The sequence below is a fragment of the Hyperolius riggenbachi genome, chromosome 1 (genome assembly GCF_040937935.1).
Source record: "Hyperolius riggenbachi isolate aHypRig1 chromosome 1, aHypRig1.pri, whole genome shotgun sequence".
Taxonomy (NCBI): Eukaryota; Metazoa; Chordata; class Amphibia; order Anura; family Hyperoliidae; genus Hyperolius; species Hyperolius riggenbachi.
In genome coordinates, this window is record NC_090646.1 from 397,989,922 (window position 1) to 398,013,202 (window position 23,281).

General features: G+C 46.7%; 1 long non-coding RNA gene across 1 annotated transcript; it reads left to right on the top strand.

Annotated features, from left to right (window-relative positions):
- The first annotated feature begins 1,401 nt into the window (after positions 1-1,401).
- Positions 1,402-23,137, top strand: LOC137552237 (uncharacterized). The gene is made up of 3 exons (XR_011027116.1): positions 1,402-1,523; positions 11,599-11,694; positions 23,066-23,137. It is a non-coding gene; the product is annotated as an uncharacterized lncRNA (long non-coding RNA).
- Positions 23,138-23,281: the final 144 nt, after the last annotated feature.

Below are 23,281 nucleotides of genomic sequence, written 5' to 3' on the forward strand. Positions count from 1 at the left end.
GGGGTTGCAGAGGTTGCGACCGCATCGGGGCCCTTGGGCCTGAGGGGCCCCGAAGGGCCCACCCTCAACTACAGTATTAGCTCTCTATTGGTACTGTGCTCATAATAATTACTTCTATAGGTACTTTTAATTGTGGTAATTATTAGCAAACCGTTTCCCATCCCCTTCTTGTACCTCTCACACTGTAGTTGCCATTTGCAGGTTTTGGTGCGCCATATCAATTGTTATGTATAGAGTGCTTGGGGGGGGGGGCATCGGGGCCCACAGCTCCTTAGCTACGCCACTGCATTTAGGACATCAAATGGCAGACTAGCAATGTACTTTGTGCTTCAACCTGTACTTTTTGGAGGAAAGCAACCTCACTTTTAATCTGTCTGTATAAGTGGTATGTACATTTCTTTACGTATTCAAATAATGTTTGAGTGAATAATCCCCAAAGATCATATTTCTAAATTAGACAAGTGTGACTTGAATCATGGCACCAACTGTCAAGGCTCACTCAGATAACACATCTCTTAAATAGAATATGTTTGGGAAATGGTAGTGTTGCTATTAACACTGCACCCCTTTTCACACTGGCAGCACACAATTGCTCTGGGATGACTGTGCACAAAGGGCTTGATTCACAAAAGAGTGCTAACTGTTAGCACGGCCGTTTTCGCGCGAATTTTTGCATTGCGCGCGTTCGCGAATTTTCGCGCTAAACGATAACGTTTTCGTGCGCAAACACGAATTTTCATGCGAAAACGATAGCGATTTTGCTGTAAAATTCGCATTTGCGCGCGAAAACGTTATCGTTCCGCGCGAACATTCACGATCGCGCGCAATGCGAAAATTCACGCGAAAACGGCCGTGCTAACAGCACTCTTTTGTGAATCAAGCCCAAAGTCTTGCCAACTGGAAAAGCAGTTTTGGTTTGTATTTACATATACTGTATCTAAAGGATTTGCCTATAATTTTATGAAACTTCATGAAAATGGGGTAGTGTATTAAAAAATCTTTGTAAATCTGACTTGAACAAATTTCCTCACAACTATTCTCCCTTTCAATCCCTAATACTCTAAAGGATACAAAAAAGAAAGCCTGGTTAGGCATGCTGTAATATCAATATTACAATGCAAAAAGGCACACTATAATTTAAAGTTTTCCTCTTCTTTGCTTCCTTTTTTTAAAAACTCTGGTTTAAGGTTGATAGTGTTTATTGCTTAATGATGCTGATACTATTTGTTTATACCTCTATGCTTTTTTATCAGTCACGATACAAAACTGGATGTGTAATGCACAGAATATTACATAAATCTGGATAATAGTTGTTAATTTCTTTCTGAAGCCAATATATGTTAATTAATTACCTCTGTTGTCTGGTTTTTTTCTTCTCTGCTTTTACTGATCCACTTATTAGGCTCCAGTTGATATGTGAGTCCCTCCCATGACGATCAGCAGGACTAGGCTATGTATGATTGGCTGGAGCAGAGTGGGTGAGATCAGGAAATAAAGTGGAGAAGACCCAGCGGTTGGAGAAGGTAATTTGATTAACTCTAGAGTGCTTCCTGCACATATCTTCATCAAATACAGGAGCAGAAGCAACATTTATTATATGAGATGGAGGTGGACAAGCAATGCTTAATGGAGAAGAGAAGAGAAGCCAGGAGCTGCAGTTGGCCAAGATGGAGGAAAAGAAGGAAAGTACCTACTGGGGGGAAGTGGTAGGGTTATTATGGGCACTTGATAAAATGGGGTGAGGGGACAGACAGCACATTTTAAAATGGGATGAGGAGAAGTGGGGCCAGTATATAGTATAGCATTTGTCATAATATGAAGGGGGTGTAGGTTATAGGATGGCAGTGCTTGCTTTTTGGGAGGGGTAGCAGGTGCTTGGCCTGGCTATTACACAGACATCGGAGGGAGATTAAAGTGGGGTGTAATGAACCAGGTCTTCCTTGCTTATAGGTTCCAGAGATGTACAGTAAATCTAGCCCTGGAGTCATGTTTGGAGCAAGCACGCAGCCACTAGAGTAAACTCAGAACACATGGGCCCATATGCAGTTAAATGTTTCTCCTGAGTTTTCTCCTAGTTGAGATTGTCAAGCTTAACAATAAAATGCCTTCTTAACCACCAGAAAGCAAAAAAATGCTTTAAATAATTTTGATAGTACTTTTTCACCTACATTTTTTTACTTTTTGCATTGCAAAGTGCTGAAAAGTTATTCTAAACCAAAGATGAAAAATGATCTCCTAGGAGAAAACTCAGGAGAGCAAGTGACTTGCATATGGGTCATGATGTGAATATTTGTTCTGGTTTAGCTGATAAGAAACTATGAAGGTATACAGTAGATACAGTTTTAGATGTGGCAAATTGAGAGTCAGATTGTAACGATAGGTGTCAGCAACCAGAGAGAGAATCTGATTCTTGGCGATCTGCAGTATCCCCAAGAATACAGATATACCTGATTATTGAGGATCTGCAGAATCGTCAATAATCAAATATGTCTAACCTCTAGACACCTGAGTGTGTGAGTGTTTTGGTGCAACAGTAATCTTTGGACCACCGGGATAGCAGGTGGTCCAATAAGTAGAGAAGACTCTACTGCAGTCAAGGACACCTGGAGAGGGAGTCCCTGACTGATAAGGAGCAGCGTCCCCTCTGTAGAGCAGGGGACCCCTGCAGGAAGGCTGGACACCCTGAGGGGGGGTGACAGCCAGAAGGTCAGACAGGCCGGGTCGGCAACAGAGTATCAGATATGCAAGGTACCAAATCAGAGATCAGAAGAATAGTCAGGAAAGCTACAGGTCATAACAGATATCAGAACAAGGCCTAGTCTGAGGTGTGAGGGCCGTGATCTTAACACCCTGGAACTATGCTAGAGAATAACACAGATGATATACAGTATTCCTAGTCTGGGGTGTGAGGGCTGTGATCTCAACACCCTGGAACTATGCTAGAGAATAACACAGATGATATACAGTATTCCTAGTCTGGGGTGTGAGGGCCGTGATCTCAACACCCTGGAACTATGCTAGAGAATAACACAGATGATATACAATAACTGGCTAAGTGTGGATTCCCAGGTCCTCCTGGTTCCACCACACTAAAAGATCTGACTAAGGTCTGAGTGCTAACACATAAGCATTCGCAACGCCAGACAACCAGCAACTGAACAGCAGGAGAGATATATATATATATAGTAAAGCGCCCCACAGCGCCGCCCAGCTCCCATCAACCAATCACTGACTGAGCAGGAATCAGCTGACCGCCCTGATCAGCTGATCTTCCTCCTATTGGTATAAAGAGCTTGTCTTGCAGCGCGCGCGTAGCTCTCCATCTGTGTGCACTACTAGGTCCAGACAACCCAGACACATGTTGCTGCGGGGAAACCGCCGCACTGGACGCGGAATCCGCCGCCTTACCGTCAGAACATGTGGCGGCCCCCACACCATTCTTCCCATGTGCACCATTAGTTCCAGATAACCCAGATGCATGCTGACGCGGACAAACTGCCGCATCAGACGCGGAATCAGCCGCCTTACTGTTAGAACACGCGGTGGCTTTTCCACTATTCATCACAGTTCCCCCCCCCCCCCCCCCCCGAGGAGTGGACTCCGGACACTTTTCACCAGGCTTTCCAGGATGTAAATCATGGAACTCTTTCTTCAAATCCTCCGCATGCATGCGGCAATCTGGCACCCAAGATCTCTCCTTTATGCTATATCCTTTCCAGTGGACCAGATACTGCACGGAATTCTGCACCAGACGAGAATCCAGAATCTTTTCAATCTCATACTCTGGTTGGTCATCCACCAACACAGGGGGGGGAGAGGAGTCCACCTGTACAGCTGGTTTCAACAGGGACACATGGAACGATCTCACACCTTTCATGCTGGCTGGGAGATCAACAGCATATGTGACATTATTAATCTTCTTGGCCACTGGAAATGGTCCTATAAATTTAGGGCCTAGCTTGGGCGACAATTGTTTCAAGGCCAAATGACGAGTGGACACCCACACCAGATCTCCTGGGGAGAATCTCCACTCTACAGACCGATGTTTATCTGCCTGCTTCTTCTGGGCTTGGAAAGCTTTCCCTAGGTTCCTCTTAACCATTCCCCAAATCTCTTTCAAGGCCCTCTGCCAGTCCTCCAGAGCTGGAAAAGGAGTTGATGTGACTGGCAAAGGAGCAAACTTAGGTGATCTACCTGACACCACTTGAAAAGGGGAATACCCAGAAGAAGAGCTTTTAAGATTGTTGTGCACAAACTCTGCAAACGGCAAAAACTTTACCCAATCAGTTTGCGCATCAGCAACATAGCACCTGAGAAATTGTTCCAGAGATTGGTTAACTCTCTCGGTCTGGCCGTTGGTCTGAGGGTGGTAGCCTGATGAAAATGCGAGTTCCATGTCTAATTGATGGCAAAAGGCCCTCCAAAATTTTGAAACAAATTGGACTCCCCGATCTGACACTACATTTTCTAGAATGCCATGCAGCTGGAAGATGTGCTGGATGAAGAGATCAGCCAATTCCTGGGCCGAGGGGAGTCCTTTCAGAGGGACAAAGTGCGCCGTCTTACTGAAACGATCTACTACCACACAAATGACCGACTTGCCTTCAGACCGAGGGAGTTCACCCACAAAATCCATGGAAATATGAGTCCAAGGTTCATTGGGGACTGGCAAGGACTGTAACGTGCCCACGGGGCCTGATGAGAGGGCTTACTCCTCGCACAGATCGTGCACTCCCTTACAAATTCCTTACAATCAGACGCTAAACTAGGCCACCAGGCACATCTAGCCAGTAGATCCTGAGTTCTGGTGGCTCCAGGATGACCGGCATTCTTGTGAGAGTGAAAAAACTGCAGAATTTGTAACCGAAAGGGCAGGGGCACAAACATGACCCCCTCTGGCTTCCCCTCTGGAACATCCTGTTGATAGGGACTCAAAGTGGCTGACCAATCTCTCCAAGTCTCAGTGGCTGCCAGGACTACCTTTGAAGGCAGGATAGTCTCAGGAGCAGCAGGCTGCACTGACTCGGGCTCAAAACACCTAGGGCTTGATTCACAAAGCGGTGCTAACTGTTAGCACGCCTGTGAAAACCCCCTTAGCACGTCTAAACAAGCTTTTCGCGCATAAAACTTTACGCGCGCAAAACTTTATGCGCGTAAAACTTTACGCGCGTACTGCACAGAGCGCAGGGTGCACCGCGCGAAGTGCCCATTAAAGCCTATGGGACTTAGCGCGCGTAAAACTTTACGCGCACAAAGTTAGCGTGCGATCTGATTGAGAAATCCGGTGCTAACCTACTTAGCACCCTGGTTAGCGCGTCTAAAGACTTTAGACGTGCTAAGTAGGTTAGCACCGCCTTGTGAATCAAGCCCCTAGAGAGCGCATCGGCCTTGATATTCTTACTTCCGGGAGTATACTTGATTATAAATCTAAATCTAGCAAAAAACAGGGACCACCTGGCCTGGCGAGGGCTAAGTCTCTTAGCCCCCTCGATATACTCCAAATTCTTGTGGTCTGTGTAAACCGTGATAACATGTTCTGCACCCTCCAGCCAGTGTCGCCATTCCTCAAAAGCTAATTTGATGGCTAGGAGCTCCCGGTTGCCGATGTCATAATTTTTCTCGGCAGGTGAAAATCTGAGAGAAAAGTAAGCGCATGGATACTGCTTGCCCTGCAATCCTGACCTCTGTGACAATACCGCTCCTACCCCCACCTCTGAGGCATCAACCTCCACAATGAAGGGAAAGGCGACATCAACAAGCCTCAGTATTGGGGCAGAACAGAACAGCTTCTTTGAAGTCGAGAAGGCCGTATGAGCCTCAGGTGACCTATGATGTGTATCAGCCCCTTTCTTGGTGAGACTGGTGAGGGGAGAGATGATGGTAGAGTACCCCTTAATAAATCTTCTGTAGTAATTGGCAAACCCCAGGAACCTCTGGAGTGCCTTCAGCCCCACGGGCTGAGGCCAGTCCAGGACAGCAGAAACCTTCCCTGGGTCCATCGAGAGACCAGAAGTGGAGATGATGTAACCTAAAAAGGCTACCGACTCTACCTCGAAGAGGCATTTCTCTAGTTTGGCATACAGCTGATTCTGTCGTAACCTCTCTAATACCTATCTGACATGCTTGCGATGTTCTGCGAGGTTGGACGAAAAGATCAGTATATCGTCCAAGTAAACCAGAACAAACTTCCCCAACACTTCCCTGAACACCTCATTAATTAACTCCTGGAAGACGGCTGGCGCATTGCACAACCCGAAGGGCATCACCAGGTATTCGTAATGCCCATCGGGTGTGTTAAAGGCCGTCTTCCATTCGTCACCATCTCTGATGCGAACCAGATTGTATGCACCCCTGAGATCTAGCTTAGAAAAAATCTTGGCGTCGGTCACCTGTGTGAATAAATCGTCAATCAATGGTAAAGGGTAGCGATTTTTCACAGTGATCTTATTCAGTCCTCTGTAATCAATACAGGGGCGGAGACCTCCGTCTTTCTTCTTCACAAAAAAAACCCCTGCCCCTGCTGGTGACCGAGAGGGACGTATGAACCCTTTCGCCAAGTTTTCCCTGATGTATTCCTGCATAGCTAGTTTCTCCAGCCCAGATAGGTTATAAAGATGACCTCTGGGCGGCATACAACCAGATCTCAGATTGATAGGACAATCAAAGGCACGATGAGGGGGGAAGTTTGTCTGCTGATTTTGGGTAAAAGACATCAGCAAATTCTGCGTATTGTCTTGGTACACCTTCAACCTGAACGTTGGTATTACCCAGGGTTACTTTCGCTAAACAATGGTGATCACAGTGGGACGACCAGCTCGTTAGCTGACCCGTAACCCAGTCTATCTAAGGTGAGTGGATTTGTAACCAGGGCATGCCAAGGATGACGGTAGAGGTTGCCATATGCAAGACCAGAAATTGCAGACTCTCCCCATGTAAGACCCCCACCTTGAGATGCACATTAGGAGTCTGGGACAAGGGGCGGTTACTCTGCATAGGAGAGTCATCTACCGCAGTGACCAAGATTGGTTGATTCAAGGGAAGCATGGGTATACCCAATCTTTTTGCAAACTCGTAATCGATAAAATTAGCTGCTGAACCAGAATCAATAAAGGCTTCCGTAGAAGCAGTCTGACCCTCCCATGTGACCGAACAAGGGAGTAACAGACGATCATTATGTAGAGGTAAAGACTGCGCGCCCAGGGTATTACCTCTGACTACTCCTAGGCGGCAGCATTTCCCGACTTCTTGGGACAATTCCGCACTATATGACCCTCCTCTGCACAGTATAGACAAAGCTGCTCAGTTTTCCTACGATTCCTCTCTGAACGAGTTAATTTGGAGTGACCAATTTGCATTGGCTCAGGTGGCGGTGAGGCAGGTGGAGAAGTGGCATAAGATACATATCTAACCCTGTCTTTACCACGGGTTTGCTTTTGGTATCGTAACCGACGATCCACACGTACTGCCAGAGAGATTGCTTCCTCAAGTGTTTTAGGTTCAGGGTATCCCAACATTAGTCCAGAAACTGCGTCTGATAACCCCGATAAAAACAAACTAATAGTGCAAAAGCCCCCCACCTAGCCGACACTGACCACTTCCTGAACTCAGCCGCATAGACCTCCACTGGATCCTTGCCTTGACGCAAGGTTTTTAGCTTCCGCTCAGAGGTAGACGCAATGTCTGGGTCATCATAAATTATGGCCATGGACTTGAAGAATTCTTCAACTGACCTAAGTGCTTCATGCCCTGTTGGTAAATTATACGCCCAGGTTTGAGCATCCCCTGATAGTAAGGTCTTGATAAAGGTAATTCTCTGTGCCTCTGTCCCTGACAGATTAGGCCTCAATTCAAAATATGACATCACACGATTCTTAAAATTCTGAAAGTCAGATCTATGGCCAGAAAACTTTTCAGGTACAGACATTCTCAAGTCTGTGACTGGAGGGGATCGCACTGAATTAACAGTCGTCTGTAGGACTTGTAGTGACCCAGATACGGCAGAGATCTGGGCCTGCTGACCGTCCATCACTCTGATGAGATTTTCCACCGAGGTGGTGAGTGTGTCCAGACGAGTGCTAAGTGCGTCTATATTGTTTTGGTCTGGCGTTCTGTAACGATAGGTGTCAGCAACCTGAGAGAGAATCTGATTCTTGGCGATCTGCAGTATCCCCAAGAATACAGATATACCTGATTATTGAGGATCTGCAGAATCGTCAATAATCAAATATGTCTAACCTCTAGACACCTGAGTGTGTGAGTGTTTTGGTGCAACAGTAATCTTTGGACCACCGGGGTAGCAGGTGGTCCAATAAGTAGAGAAGACTCTACTGCAGTCAAGGACACCTGGAGAGGGAGTCCCTGACTGATAAGGAGCAGTGTCCCCTCTGTAGAGTAGGGGACCCCTGCAGGAAGGCTGGACACCCTGAGGGGGGGTGACAGCCAGAAGGTCAGAAAGGCCGGGTCGGCAACAGAGTATCAGATATGCAAGGTACCAAATCAGAGATCAGAAAAATAGTCAGGAAAGCTACAGGTCATAACAGATATCAGAACAAGGCCTAGTCTGAGGTGTGAGGGCCGTGATCTCAACACCCTGGAACTATGCTAGAGAATAACACAGATAATATACAGTATTCCTAGTCTGGGGTGTGAGGGCCGTGATCTCAACACCCTGGAACTATGCTAGAGAATAACACAGATGATATACAGTATTCCTAGTCTGGGGTGTGAGGGCCGTGATCTCAACACCCTGGAACTATGCTAGAGAATAACACAGATGATATACAATAACTGGCTAAGTGTGGATTCCCAGGTCCTCCTGGTTCCACCACACTGAAAGATCTGACTAAGGTCTGAGTGCTAACACATAAGCATTCGCAACGCCAGACAACCAGCAACTGAACAGCAGGAGATATATATATATATAGTAAAGCGCCCCACAGCGCCGCCCAGCTCCCATCAACCAATCACTGACTGAGCAGGAATCAGCTGACCGCCCTGATCAGCTGATCTTCCTCCTATTGGTATAAAGAGCTTGTCTTGCAGCGCGCGCGTAGCTCTCCATCTGTGTGCACTACTAGGTCCAGACAACCCAGACACATGTTGCTGCGGGGAAACCATCACACTGGACGCGGAATCCGCCGCCTTACCATCAGAGCATGCGGCAGCCCCCACACCATTCTTCCCATGTGCACCATTAGTTCCAGATAACCCAGATGCATGCTGACGCGGACAAACTGCCGCATCAGACGCGGAATCAGCCGCCTTACTGTCAGAACACGCGGCAGCTTTTCCGCTATTCATCACACAGATCTACCTAATTTCAGTTGTACACCCCCTTGTTACATTGTTACAGTGTTAAATCTATATGAGAATCAGATCTCAGCAGACATTGGGGTTGATTCAATAAACTATGGCAAAATTGCTGTGATAGCACACAACAATTTTACTGGGGTTTACACAACTAAAGTAACTTGCATTATGCATTGCATTATGTATACCAAGGATCCCCAAACTTTTTCGGTCAAGGCCGGGTCAACATACTTCAGACTGCTGGGGGGCCGAAACTTACATAAAATGATGTTGAAAAAACATTAAATTACACAAAACATTACATCTAGGTATTGATTTCTCCCCCAATCATGCCCGGAGGAGAGCACCCAGCAGCTGCCATTCAGTCATGCAGCACCCGAAGAACATCTTTGCCACAGACAGTGAAGCATACCCAAGTGACAACCTGCCGTCCAGTTGGACAGCAGTGTCACCTGATACAGAATTTGATTGGAAACCAGCAAAGGACTGCTCGATGGCCTCTACAGTGTGTGGATGGGTGGTGCCAGCACTGCTATTCTATATGCAGGCCGCAGATATTTAAAGGTGCCGTGGGCCACATTTATAAGTTATACATTTTGTGTTTGGGGCCAGTGAAGAAGCCTCAGGGGGCCGCATTTGGCCCGCGGGCCGTAGTTTTAGAACCACGGATGTATACAATGCCTGTGTTGTTCTGTAATATCTATTATACTATTTGCCTAACCCCACTAGGCTGCAAAACTCAAGTTGCGCTATACACTTTAATTAAACTGATTTTGTAAAAATGTTGTCTGCGCACGGCAACTTTACCTTGATTTAGTTAACTCATCGAGATAAGCGAGCAAAATTTTGTGAGCAGCAAAACTGTACCCACTCATGTAAAAAGTGGGGGCAGCAGCAGAGAGAAGGTTAATTTAGCTGTACGACAAACTCTTGCTGCGGCCCTCCATGATGTGCTCCGTCCTCCTGAAACTTCCTCGTTCACAGCTGGAACTTACGCTATGAAGAAGGAGGAATTGGAAGAACGAAACGCACCATAGAGTGCCACGATAAGAGGTGGTCAAACATACGTGACCACTTCATGCTATCAGGTCATGGGGTAAAGGTGCCCCAGAGGTAATGAAGAGAAACCACAGGTGAGTGTGAGCTCCACTGCAACACTCTGCACAGCCCAGGGAAACCCACTTAACATGAGGAGAATTGGGATCCGTTGGTTTTCCCAGAATTGAACACCGCCACTCACCTGACTGACACTTTCAAGCAACTTCTTTCCGTCCTGTCCAATCTATAATTTCAAGCGATTATGGACAGAAATCAATCTAAATTACAATTAGGCTGCCACGTTGATCTCTGTCTCTGGCAAATTCAATCATATTGATGCTGCAAATCAAGTAATATATAGACAACTTCAAGTAAATCTGAAGTGAAAAAGAAAAAATAGACACCTACCTATGGAAAGGGAAGGCTCTGGATAGAATAGAGCCTTCCTGATCTTCTCTTTGTCCCGTTTCAGCACCATACTGCAGTGAAGTTCTTTGACTGGCTTGGTCGAATACCTCTTCGTCCCTCCTCTGGCACTTTCATAATGTACACATGGAAGCTTGGGCTCGCATAGTAAGGATGTACCACCTTTAGAAGCACTCAAGGGTAAGAATACATCCGAAGGCTGCCTGAGGAGGGGCAAAGTGCTATTCGGCCGCTGAACTTCACCGGGGGACAGTACTGAATCAAGGGGATGGAAAGAGGACTAGGAAGGCTCTATGCTCTCCAGAGTCTTCCCGCTTCATAGGTAAATATCTATTATCTTTTTGTTCACTTCAGATTTACTTTCAGACTACAAAATTGAATAAACAGTAAAAAATATTTCTGTTCTTTGTTATATCAGGATTGATTAGAAACATTTGTAAAATGTATGCCTAGAGTCAGGGTCACATACTGTGTGCTCTAAAGACTAAACATTTTATTCCTAGTGTTTGGTCCATCTGCTGTGAAAGTTGCACACGCTTTATAGCCTATGATGCCCTTTTGCATTAAATTTTACCAACTTTTGACATTTTAAAAATAATTCAACATTCTTTCAAGACACACCAATCAATACATCTGATGTCCCATCAATCTTAGCCAGTCATGTTAAGATATTTTATATGTCTGGTAATTTTATGGTTTAGCTATTTGCATATATACTGAGAATTATACTGTACAATTGTCAACATTTCATAGTGTTGAGGTAAACAGTTGTTAAAGAGGATATGTAATCACAATCTTTATTGTGTTTTCATTGTTGTCTAACAGGCTCTGTTTACTGTTACATCCATCCCCGGTAACTCCTCAGGACACGAGGGACAACCTCCCTAATGGGTTTTGAACAGCAATGCAAATTAAACAAAGGTACTAATCCTTTCATAGCCTATGCAAAGTAGATGTGTTTTGCTATACCGTAGTTTCACAGTATCAACTACATAATGGTACAGCCCAATTCAAGATCCTGCTTTTACCTCCCCCCCCCCCCCCCCCCCCCAAAGAAAAAAAACAACAACTCATAGAGGATCTAAATTTCACTAAATTTCAGCAAAGCTGGTGTAGGGGCAGTGCATGGTAATTTTATTGATGCTTCTGAAAATGTCATAACTCCTTTACCCAGAGTATGCAAATGTTGCTAGCAGAGCCCACAATACACTTCTTGTGCAGCACCGGAGACATTGAGTGCTTCTTTTATAATCTGGACAGCAGAGCAGAGGGTGAATATGTGGAGGAGGAGTGTTGTTTTTATGTGGTGGTGAACACAGCTGTAACATGCTTGTGGGCTGTCAGTGATTCGGGCAGCAACACAAAAAGGTGAGAGGCTGTGATACCTGGGTGTCTTCCGGTGATGATGTTTGTCAACATACTCCATTGGCTTATTTTCGGGGGACATATTGGTGCACGGTGGTGTGATATAAACTGTTGAGACAGTGTTACGCTATGCTTCTTTTGTTTTCTGGCTTGTTTTGAGCTACATATTGAAGGAGGGATTGGACTGGATCCAAAGAACATGTGTGGGTACAAGCTCCGATACTGAATTTTAATTGTACATGGTGATATTTATCAATCAATTTTTTATTGAAATAAGAAAAGACAAATACAGTAGCAAATTATATAAAACATAGGTACTATTAGAATAGCAAGCAGGATGAATACAGTTATCTTCACAATGAACGCAAGTTATACAGGGGAAAGGTTCTCAAGCCATAGTGGCATAGTTCACCCTGTAGATCCAATAGGCTCGCTAATCCATGTATAATGACGAACATAAAATAAGATGTATAATATGGCAGGACTTCCATATTAGGAAAAAACATACAAAAACAAACAACACAGACTTATAACCGACCAAATAGTTAAATCACCAACACAAACCAACAGATATCAAAATATCATAGTGAACACATCCCAAACCATCCAAGCTAATCAAAAGGTATTCCATAAACAACAAAAAAATTATGGGGGCTTACGATTACGTGATTGGAGCCACAATGTCATATCCCAGTCCTCCCATGGACCCCACAGCTCGCCATGTGCCTCGATATTATCATGGCTTCTGGCCGTTAGATCTTCCAATCTCCTAACATCATTAATCTTATCTATTAATATTGTTTTACTAGGAATCGTTGTGGATTTCCAAAATCGGGCAATTAACCTCTTTGCTGCAGATAATATATGTAACATAAGCTTCCACCGTTTACGAGGGAGATTCTTAACAGGAAGGCCTAGAAGTGCGTTAAGCGGATGCAGGTCTATATGGGTTTCAAAAACTTCTGAAATGAGTAATGAAACAGTCTCCCAAAAAGGTTTAATTAGAGGACAGTCCCAGAAGATATGCATCAGCGAACCCACCTTGTCCTTACACCTCCAACAAGTTGGTGAGGTATTTGGGAACCAACGGTGTAATTTCTCTGGAGTCCTGTACCAGAGCAAAAGAATTTTATAATGGTTTTCTTTGTGGATTGAGCATTGCGTGGATTTAGCGATAGACTGCCAGATCTTGGACCACATTGGAGCTGTGATATCCATAGAGAGGGCCCGGGACCAATATTCCATGTACCTGTGGGAAGGTAAAGTGTCTGCTGGAAAAGCACAGAGAATTTTATAAATAGAGGAAATTAAGTGTGTCTGCGTCGGGCCATTATTGCATAGACTTTCAAACGGGGTAGGTAAGGAGGTAAAGTCTGAATTTCCTAAGGATTTAGCATAATGTTTGATTTGATGAAAATTGAAGCGTAGGGCAGGAGTTAAATTGACCCGTTGGGAGAGCTGGTCTGCAGAAACAAATGTTTTTGAAATGGGATCTAGAAGATGCCTAAGTTGAAAGATATTGCCATCTGACCAACCCTTAACTACTAAAGATGATGAGCTATTAGGGATCAATGGATTAAAAATTACATTAACTAAGGACGAGGGGTTAGTAGTAAGGGGAAACTTTGATGAGCAGTAATGCCAAATATTCTTGGTAAAATGCATGGTACGGAGGAGAGGGTTGACCGTGTCAGGGAGTCTTGATGACCAAAGGAGGGAACACGGATGAACAGGGGCTAACCAAAGTTTTTCAATTTGCATCCATTTAGAAAATGCGTGCAATTGGGTCCAAGAAATCACATGTCTCAAGTGGGCAGCTAAATAGTATTTTGTGATATCAGGAACGCCCAGACCTCCGTGTTCTCTCCTGGTCAGCATAACCGAGCGTGGGATCCTAGAGGATTTGTTTAACCAAATATAATGGAGGATATCTTTTTGCAGGGCCGTTAAGGTCGAAAAAAGGCACTTTTACCGGTAGAGTTTCGAAAAGATATAGTAGTTTCGGTAGTATAGACATGGATATGCTACAAATTCTACCGAGTAGGGATAATTTGAGGGGGGACCAGGTTTTCAATAAGCGCCTCACTTCTGCTAACAACGGGATATAATTAACCGAATAGAGGCTGTCGTAGGTAGAGGTGAGATGTATACCCAAATATTTAATTGAAGATGGGCACCAGCGATATGGAAAGGAAGCTTTTATAATGGAGGCCATTTCTAGAGAAATATTAATCGGGAGTGCCTCTGTCTTAGAGGAATTAACTTTGTATCCAGAGAGGGCACCAAATTCGACTAGAATCCTATGGAGACAGGGAAGAGTAGTCAGGGGGTTAGTCAGAGTAAGTAAGATGTCGTCTGCAAATAACGATAATTTAAATTGTTTAGAACCCACACAAATTCCCATGACGTCTGGAGATTCCCGAATAGCTGAGGCCAGTGGCTCAATGCATAGGACAAATAGAAGGGGCGATAAAGGACAGCCCTGTCTAGTCCCGTTTTTTATTTGAAAGGGATCAGAGGCGACCGAGGGCAGTTTGATTTGGGCCGTAGGGGCTGAGTATAAAAGGGAGAGAGCTGTTGCAAAAGAACCCGAAAAACCCAAATGCTTCAGAAGGGAGAACATGTAAGGCCAACTCAGCCTGTCAAAGGCCTTTTCTGCATCTAAACTAAGCAGCAAGGCTGGTGTCTTAGTATGGTTCACAGAATCAATGAGAGAAATTGTTCGCCTAGTATTATCCCCCGCTTGTCGAAAGTATGTAAAACCTACTTGATCTTTATCGATCAAATCTGGAAGGATACTAGCGAGCCTAGTCGCCAGAATTTTGGTAAACACCTTGTAATCGGTATTAAGGAGAGCTATGGGACGATAACTACCGCAAGCCGTCTCGTCTTTACCTGATTTCAGAATAACACTGATGAAGGAGTGACCAAAATACTGCGGACAATCTAAACCGTTCATCAGGTTGTTAAAAAGTCTGACCATATACGGTGCCAGGATGTCTTGGAAGGTCTTATAGTAAACATTAGGAAGCCCGTCTGGGCCTGGTGCCGTATGTAGAGGTATTGCTTTAATGGCCTCTAACAACTCCGCCAAGGTTATAGGAGCGTTCAGAAGATCTTGATCTCCCTTCTGAAGCTTAGGCAGTCTGCAACGAGATAGAAACTGATCCAGTTTATTGGCATCAAATGCAGGATGTCTACCCCTGTCTAGACAGGAGTAAAGATCCTTATAAAATTTACTAAACTCGTCAGCAATATGCTGGGGATCATAGAGAGTTTTACCACCAGGTGTTACAATTTTATCCGGTATAGATGCAGAAGTATGCCCTCTCAGCATTTTGGCCATAGGAGTAAGAGGTTTATTCGCTTTTTCATAATAATATTGTCTGGACCATAATAGGGATTTATTTGCCTGAGCTAGCTGTATGTCTTTCAATTCATTTCTCATTTCCAATAGCCGCTTCAGCAAGTGTAACGAAGGGGTTTGGGCATATTCCAATTCCACTCTGCGTATACCCGAGGTCAGTGCCGCGCTCCGCAAAAGCCTTTGTTTTTTCTTATTAGATCCCAGAGCGATGCACTGACCTCTAATGTATGCCTTATGAGCCTCCCACAGGATGGATAGCTTATCCACCGAACCCTCGTTTAACTCAAAGAATTCCCGCAGTGAGGATTGCAGCTCCAATTTAGTGTCTTCATTGAGCAGAAGAGATTCATTAAAGGGAAGGTCCAAGCAAAAAAAAAAAATGAGTTTCACTTACCTGTGGCTTCTACCAGCCCCATGCAGCCATCCTGTGCCCTCGTAGTCACTCACTGCTGCTCCAGTCCCCCGCTGGCAGCTTTCTGACCTCAGAGGTCAGGGCCGAATTGCGTACATTTTTACGCATTCCAGCTAGTGCAGGAACATTAACACATACATTTTTACGCGTTAGTGGTGCAATGCGTACATTTTTTTTCCTGCACTAGCTGGAATGCGTAAAAATGTATGCAATGTGGCCCTGACCTCCGAGGTCAGAAAGCTGCCAGCGGGGGACTGGAGCAGCAGTGATTGACTACGAGGGCACAGGATGGCTGCATGGGGCTGGTAGAAGCCACAGGTAAGTGAAACTCATTTTTTTTTTTTGCTTGGACCTTCCCTTTAAGTCGCCAATGAAATGTTTTCTTCTTGAGTAACGAAGTGGTAATTTGAAGCGAAATAGGGGCATGATCGGACCACGTAATGTCATGGATTTCTGCCGTAATCATACATCTAAGAATAGGAGCAGAGACCAAAAAATGGTCTATTCTAGTATGGGTTTGATGTACCGGCGAGTAGAAAGTGAATCTCTTTTGGTTTGACAGTGCAATCCTGACTGCGTCTAGGAGATGGTATGACCTAATCAGTTTGCGGAACGACTTGGCTAGATTAATAGTGGCTGCTGAAGGTGCTAATTTATTGGGTGATAGCCAATCAAGGCCTGGGGAATGAATAACATTAAAGTCTCCACCAACAATGACAGCAGCACAGTCCATGTCCTGCCAGAAAGCTAGTACCTTTGAAATAAAGGCCACCTTTCGCTCATTAGGAGCATAGAGATTAATAAGCACAAAGGTTAAGTCTCCCATTTTACATTTTAAGATAATATAGCGACCTTTAGGATCTAATTTAGTGGATAACACTTCAATATTCATGTCCCGTTTAAACAATATGGCTACTCCTCCCTTACCTGTGGGGCAGCTCGCTGTATAGTGGACAGGGAAATGTTTACTGGCAAAGGTGAAGGAGCCACCTCGCTTAAAGTGAGTCTCCTGAACAAGGATTATATCTGCCTCTGACTCACGGAATTGCTTAAGAGCTAAAACCCGCTTCTTGTTAGAGTTCAGCCCTTTCACATTATATGATACAAGTTTCACCATGGTGTATGTAATAGGTGATCACATTCAGAAATGTCAGCAGAAAAACCAGGTGTGCATGAATAGCATTGGCGGAATGAGATGGTACAACATAGCATTAGAATTTTAAACGTTTGGTCAGTCAAAGAAACATAAAAATAAGAACAGTAATTACTCAACAGATAGAACATAGAAATTTGGATAGGAAAATAAGAACTTTGCATGACCTGAGATAGCCATGACAGTATGAAAAACAAAAAAAAACACTCTGATTGTAGTCTAAACCAGGGCAAGGGGTGGCGAAGCCAACAACCCATAGGTGGAGGCGTGACTGGCAATGGGTGGAGGTGCCCAACTCCCGCCCATGGCAAACAGTGCGTAGGATGGGCTCCAGTAATCACAAAAACTGCGTAGATGAAAACATTACTTCAAGTGTCCATAGCAAGATGGCGAGGAGAGGAGCGCCTGGACACTCTAGCCATTTTTGGGGGAAGAGCCGACCAGTCTTTCTGAGGAGATCTGGCATGTTTCTGAGACATCGGCGATTTGTAATCCTTCGGGAGGGAGGGGAGACCCAACTTATCCAAGAACTTGTCAGCTTCTGAAATGTCTCTCATAAAATGCTGCACACCATCTTTGCGAACCTGCAATTTGAACGGGAAGCCCCATCGATATGGAATTTTATGTGCTTGCAGAATAGACGTCACCGGCTGTAGAGAACGACGCTTCTCAAGGGTGGAGACAGCTATGTCATTGAATACCTGAATTTGGGCCCCTTTAAAGTCCAGATGTGGAAAATTCCTTGCCGCCTTCGCCAGTGATTCCTTGCTGTCATAGTAGTGAAAACGTACCACAACATCTCTAGGTTTAACTCCTTGCTGAGGCTTAGGTGCAAGAGATCTATGGGCTCTGTCCAACCTCCAATCTGCATCTGGGATAGATGGCACCAATTGCTTAAAAAATTCCAGAAGATACTTAGGGAGATCTGCATCCAAAATAGTTTCAGGGATACCTTTAAATCGCAGGTTTTGACGTCTGTCCCTATTCTCTTGGTCCTCCTGCTGCATTTTCAGTAGCGCAACATCGGTTTTCAAAACTGCATTTTCTTCCTCCAAAGCATTAGCATAGTCCACTAACTGATCCATTTTAGTCTCTAGGTGACTGGTACGGTCACCGAGAGACGTTATTTCACCTCTCAATTCAGAAGATAACTTAGATAGTTCCGCAGTCAGAGAGAGCGTAAATTTACTAAACAGCACATTCAGCCTATCATCCAAGGCTTCCAAAGTAAGTAAGTTTTGTGGGGCCGAACTCTCTGGGGTGACTTCCGACATGATATTGGAGTGATGAGTGGGTATGTCCCTTTAAGGGTGCAGCTTGTAGATAGCAGGTGATAGCAGAAGGAGAAGTGGAGAAAAAAAAAAAGTGTATATTTATATGTATGGAGGCAGGCAGGAGGAAGGACAGGAGCCTCTGAGATGATAGAATGGGGGATAGTGTTCCAGACCCTCACACCACAGTCACTTACCCCCACCAAAGATGTAGATGGAGCCTAAAGAAAAGACTCCTGCAGAGGCTAGCAGCGTCAGGAGAGGGTCAGGGTGGGTGCCAGCAGTCCAAGATCTCCCCACAGAAGCTCCAGCAGCAAAAAAAAAAAAATTGCGGCCTAGTCGCCCCAATGAAGCCGGGGGCTAAATTTGAAGCTGCTGCCGCAATCGGGAGGCCTCTGGCGCGGTAGTCCGCGGAGGTCAGCGGATCTCCTCCAAACTGGATGGGCTGGATGCTAGAGGTACTGGGAGCCAGGAGAGGGGCCTCTTCAGGTAATCAGGCGGCCAGAAGCGGAGATAGAGGCCCTAAAAGCCACGGGTGAGACACGAGCTAAGGAGCTAGGCTGCCATCCACCACGGTGCCAGGCCACGCCCCCCTGTACATGGTGATATTTAAGAAAGAGTAAGCGCAATCTTAAAGTAAAGTAGAGAGTAAAGTGATAAGAGTTGGTAGTCCACCCGAACCAGTTTACATAGAGTGCCTGTCACTATATAAGAACTCTTAAAGGGACTCCGAGGAGTGCCGAAATGAAAAGAATACACTTGCCTGGGGCTTCTTCCAGCTCACCATAGGTGGCGAGGTCCCGCGGCATCCTCCTGGCTCTTCTCGTTCAGACTCCGCCCCCCCCCCCCCCCCCCCCGTTATCCGCGTCACCCGGCGACACCCGGGCTGTCGGACAGCTCTTCCTGGTTATTGACGCAATGCGTCATCACGCTGGCCACCTCGCGTCATCACGGCGGCCAGCGTGACAGGTCTGCGCATGCGCGGAAAGCCCGCGCATGCGCAGACCTGTCATGCCGGCCGCCATGATGACACAAAGGGGAGACAGGAGGACACATGGGGAGACAGGAGGAGACATGGGGGAGACAGGAGGAGACATGGGGGAGACTGGAGGACACATGGGGAGACAGGAGGAGACATGGAAGAGACAGGAGGACACATGGGGGAGACTGGAGGAAACATGGGGGAGACTGGAGGACACATGGGGAGACAGGAAGACACATGGGGAGATATGAGGACACATGGGGAGACCGGAGGACACATGGGGGAGACCGGAGGACACATGGGGGAGATAGAAGGACACATGGGGAGACAGGAGGAGACATGGGGGAGACAGGAGGAAGCCGGAGGACACATGGGGAGATAGGAGGACACATGGGGAGACAGGAGTAGACATGGGGGAGACAGGAGGAGGCCAGAGGAGACATGCGGGAGACTGGAGTACACATGGGGAGACAGGAAGACACATGGGGAGACATAAGGACACATGGAGGAGACATGGGGGAGACAGGAGGACACGTGGGAAAGACATGGGAGAGACAGGAGGAGGCTGGAGGAGACATGGGGAGACAGAAGGACACTTGGGGGAGACATGAGGACACATGGGAGACAGGAGGACACATAGGAGACACATGATGACACATGGGGGAGCCATGAGGACACATGGGGATACAGGAAGAGACATGGGGGAGACATGAGGACACATGGGGTAGACATGAGGACAAATGGGGAATACAGGAGGCATGGCCGTTTCTACGGCCGTGCGGGGCGTCCCGCCGCCCGGGGCGCTGCAGGAAGGGGGGCGCTGTGATGGAGGGGGAGCTGCAGCCGCGGGGAGGGCAGCCCGACCTCTCCCTCCCTTCCTCTCCCCGGGCCGCCCTCCGTGCGATCCCCCCTCGGAGTGCAGAGTAATGCAGCAGGGAAGCGCTATGCAAAACTACTCACCTCGCTGGCTCCAAGCGCTGCTCTCTCGCCGCCAGTCTCCTCTCTGCCTACACGCTGATACACACACATGCTGCTTCCTGTTTAGCAGCGTGTGTGTGTATCAGCGTGATACACACACATGCTGCTTCCTGTTTAGCAGCGTGTGTGTGTATCAGCGTGTAGGCAGAGAGGAGACTGGCGGCGAGAGAGCAGCGCTTGGAGCAAGCGAGGTGAGTAGTTTTGGATAGCGCTTCCCTGCTGCATTACTCTGCACTCCGAGGTGGGATCGCACGGAGGGCGGCCCGGGGAGAGGAAGGGAGGGAGAGGTCGGGCTGCCCTCCCCGCGGCTGCGGCTCCCCCCTCCATCATGGGGGGCACCTACCTAACCTATACTGGGGCAGCTACCTATCTAACCTATCCTGGGGGGCACCTACCTAATCTAACCTATCCTGGGGGGGCACCTACCTAATCTAACCTATACTGGGGGCACCTACCTAATCTAACCTATACTGGGGGCACCTACCTATCTAACCTATCCTGGGGGGCACCTACCTATCTAACCTATCCTGGGGGGCACCTACCTAATCTAACCTATACTGGGGGGCACCTACCTATCTAACCTAAACTGGGTGGCAGCTACCTATCTAACCTATCCTGGGGGGCACCTACCTAATCTAACCTATACTGGGGGGGCACCTACCTAATCTAACCTATACTGGGGGCACCTACCTATCTAACCTAAACTGGGTGGCAGCTACCTATCTAACCTATACTGGGGGTACCTACCTATCTAACCTATACTGGGTGGCAGCTATCTATCTAACCTATACTGGGGGCACCTACATAATCTAACCTATACTGGGGGGCACCTACCTAATCTAACCTATACTGGGGGGCACCTACCTAATCTAACCTATACTGGGGGGGCACCTACCTAATCTAACCTATACTGGGGGGCAGCTACCTAATCTATACTGGGACAGCTACCTATCTAACCTATACTGGGGGGCACCTACCTATCTAACCTGGGGGGCAGCTACCTAATCTAACCTATACTGAGGGGGCAGCTACCTAATCTAATCTATACTGGGGGGCACCTACCTAATCTAACCTATACTGGGGGGCAGCTACCTATCTAACCTATAGTGGGAGCATTAACTTATCTAACCTGTATTGGGGGCACCTACCTACCTAGCTAGTCTATACAGGTGACAACTATACTGGCTACCTATATTGGAGGCACCTACCTAACTAACCTATACTGGGGGCATCTACCTATCTAACCTATGCTGGGGGCAACTATTCTGGCTACCTATATTAGAGGCACCCACCTAGCTAACCTGTACTGGGGACACCTACCTAACTTATACCGGGGATGCCTGCCTATCTAACCTATACTGTGGGCAACTATACTGGCTACCTATGCTGGAGGCACCTACCTGGCTAACCTATACCGGAGGCAACTATACTGGCTCACCTATGCCTGGCTACCTATACTGGGGGGACCTATAGCTGGCTACCTATACTGGGGTACCTATTCTGGGGGAATCTATACTGAGTGCAACTAGACCTGGCTAACCTACACTGCGGGCACCCATACCTTGCTTCGGGGGGGGGGGCGCAATTTTTACACCCTTGCCCTGGGTGCATTTTAGCCTAGAAACTGCACTGACAGGAGGACACATGGGGGATACAGGAGGACACATTGGGAGACATGAGGACACATGGAGGAGACAGGAGGACACATAAGGGAGACATGGGGGATACAGGAGGAGACATGGGGAGACATGAGGACACATGGGGGAGACTTAGGCCCGGTTCACATTAGCGTTCGCTGTCCGGATTCGCCGGGCCGGATCCGGACCGTATACTGTACAAACGGAACGGACGTTCGGCATAGCAATGCAAAGTCTATGCGACCGTACACACGCGTCCGTTCCGTACGGACCGGAGCCGGACCGGATCCGGACACTTTTCCAACATGCACTATTTTTAAGGTCCGGATCATCCGGCCGATGCACCTGGACCGGAGCCTGACTGCACCGTCCGGCAATAGAAACCAATGGGAAACGGAAAGCACAGAACACACTGGCTATAAAAAACCGGATGTTCTACCCCACTTCCTATGCGTTTTCTAGCGGCCATTTTGGATGGGGACACATGGGCACAGCATTTCTGGAGTGGAGCAGCAGTGACTTTGTGCTGGAGCTGTTTGGCAGTATGTCGGACGTGGAGGTGAGGCCCTACACAGCTGAGGACCTGATTCTACAGGTGCAGCTTCAGCTGACCTCCCAGACCCCAGGAATTTATATAGTGTGTTATCTCTTTAAAAAAACAGGTCCGGATCGCAGCCGTATTCATACCTGATTGAAAACGTATGCAAACGGACCGGATCTAGATAGGAACCGTACGGGTCCAGTCTGGTACGGTCCGGACATCCGGTCCGTTTTTCCCAAAAACGCAAGTGTGAACAGGGCCATAGAGGATACAGGAGGAGACATGGAGACATAGGAGGACACATGGGGGACATAGGAGGACACCATTTGGGTGAGGACATGTACAAGACGCTCCTGAAATATGGACGCACCAGGTTTAGTTTATTTTTTTTTTTACCGTTTTTTGCCCTCTAAAACTAGGTGTGTCTAGTATTCCGGAGTGCCTTATAAGGCGGAAAATAAGGGTATATGTAAATGTTTTATTCTCCTTATTACTTGTTGGCATGGGGGGCAGTGAAGGGTGGCTTTATCAACTGCTTTCCTAGTTATGTTGTGATAAGTGTGATTCATTTTTCAATTTTCATCAGAATTACCCTCAGTTCACTGGGTGTATGAGTGGGCTGAAATGGACAGACAATAAAGGAGACCCACGAAGGCTGCAGGAGCAGCAAATGTACTCAGGTCAAGTGGATTCACAGCTATGGTGTGCATTGGAGAAGTGGGCGAGAAAGAAATCATGTATAATGAAATAAAGAAGTATTGTTTTGTAAGACGCTGGAGCTCTGAGAACTGGATATTTACTG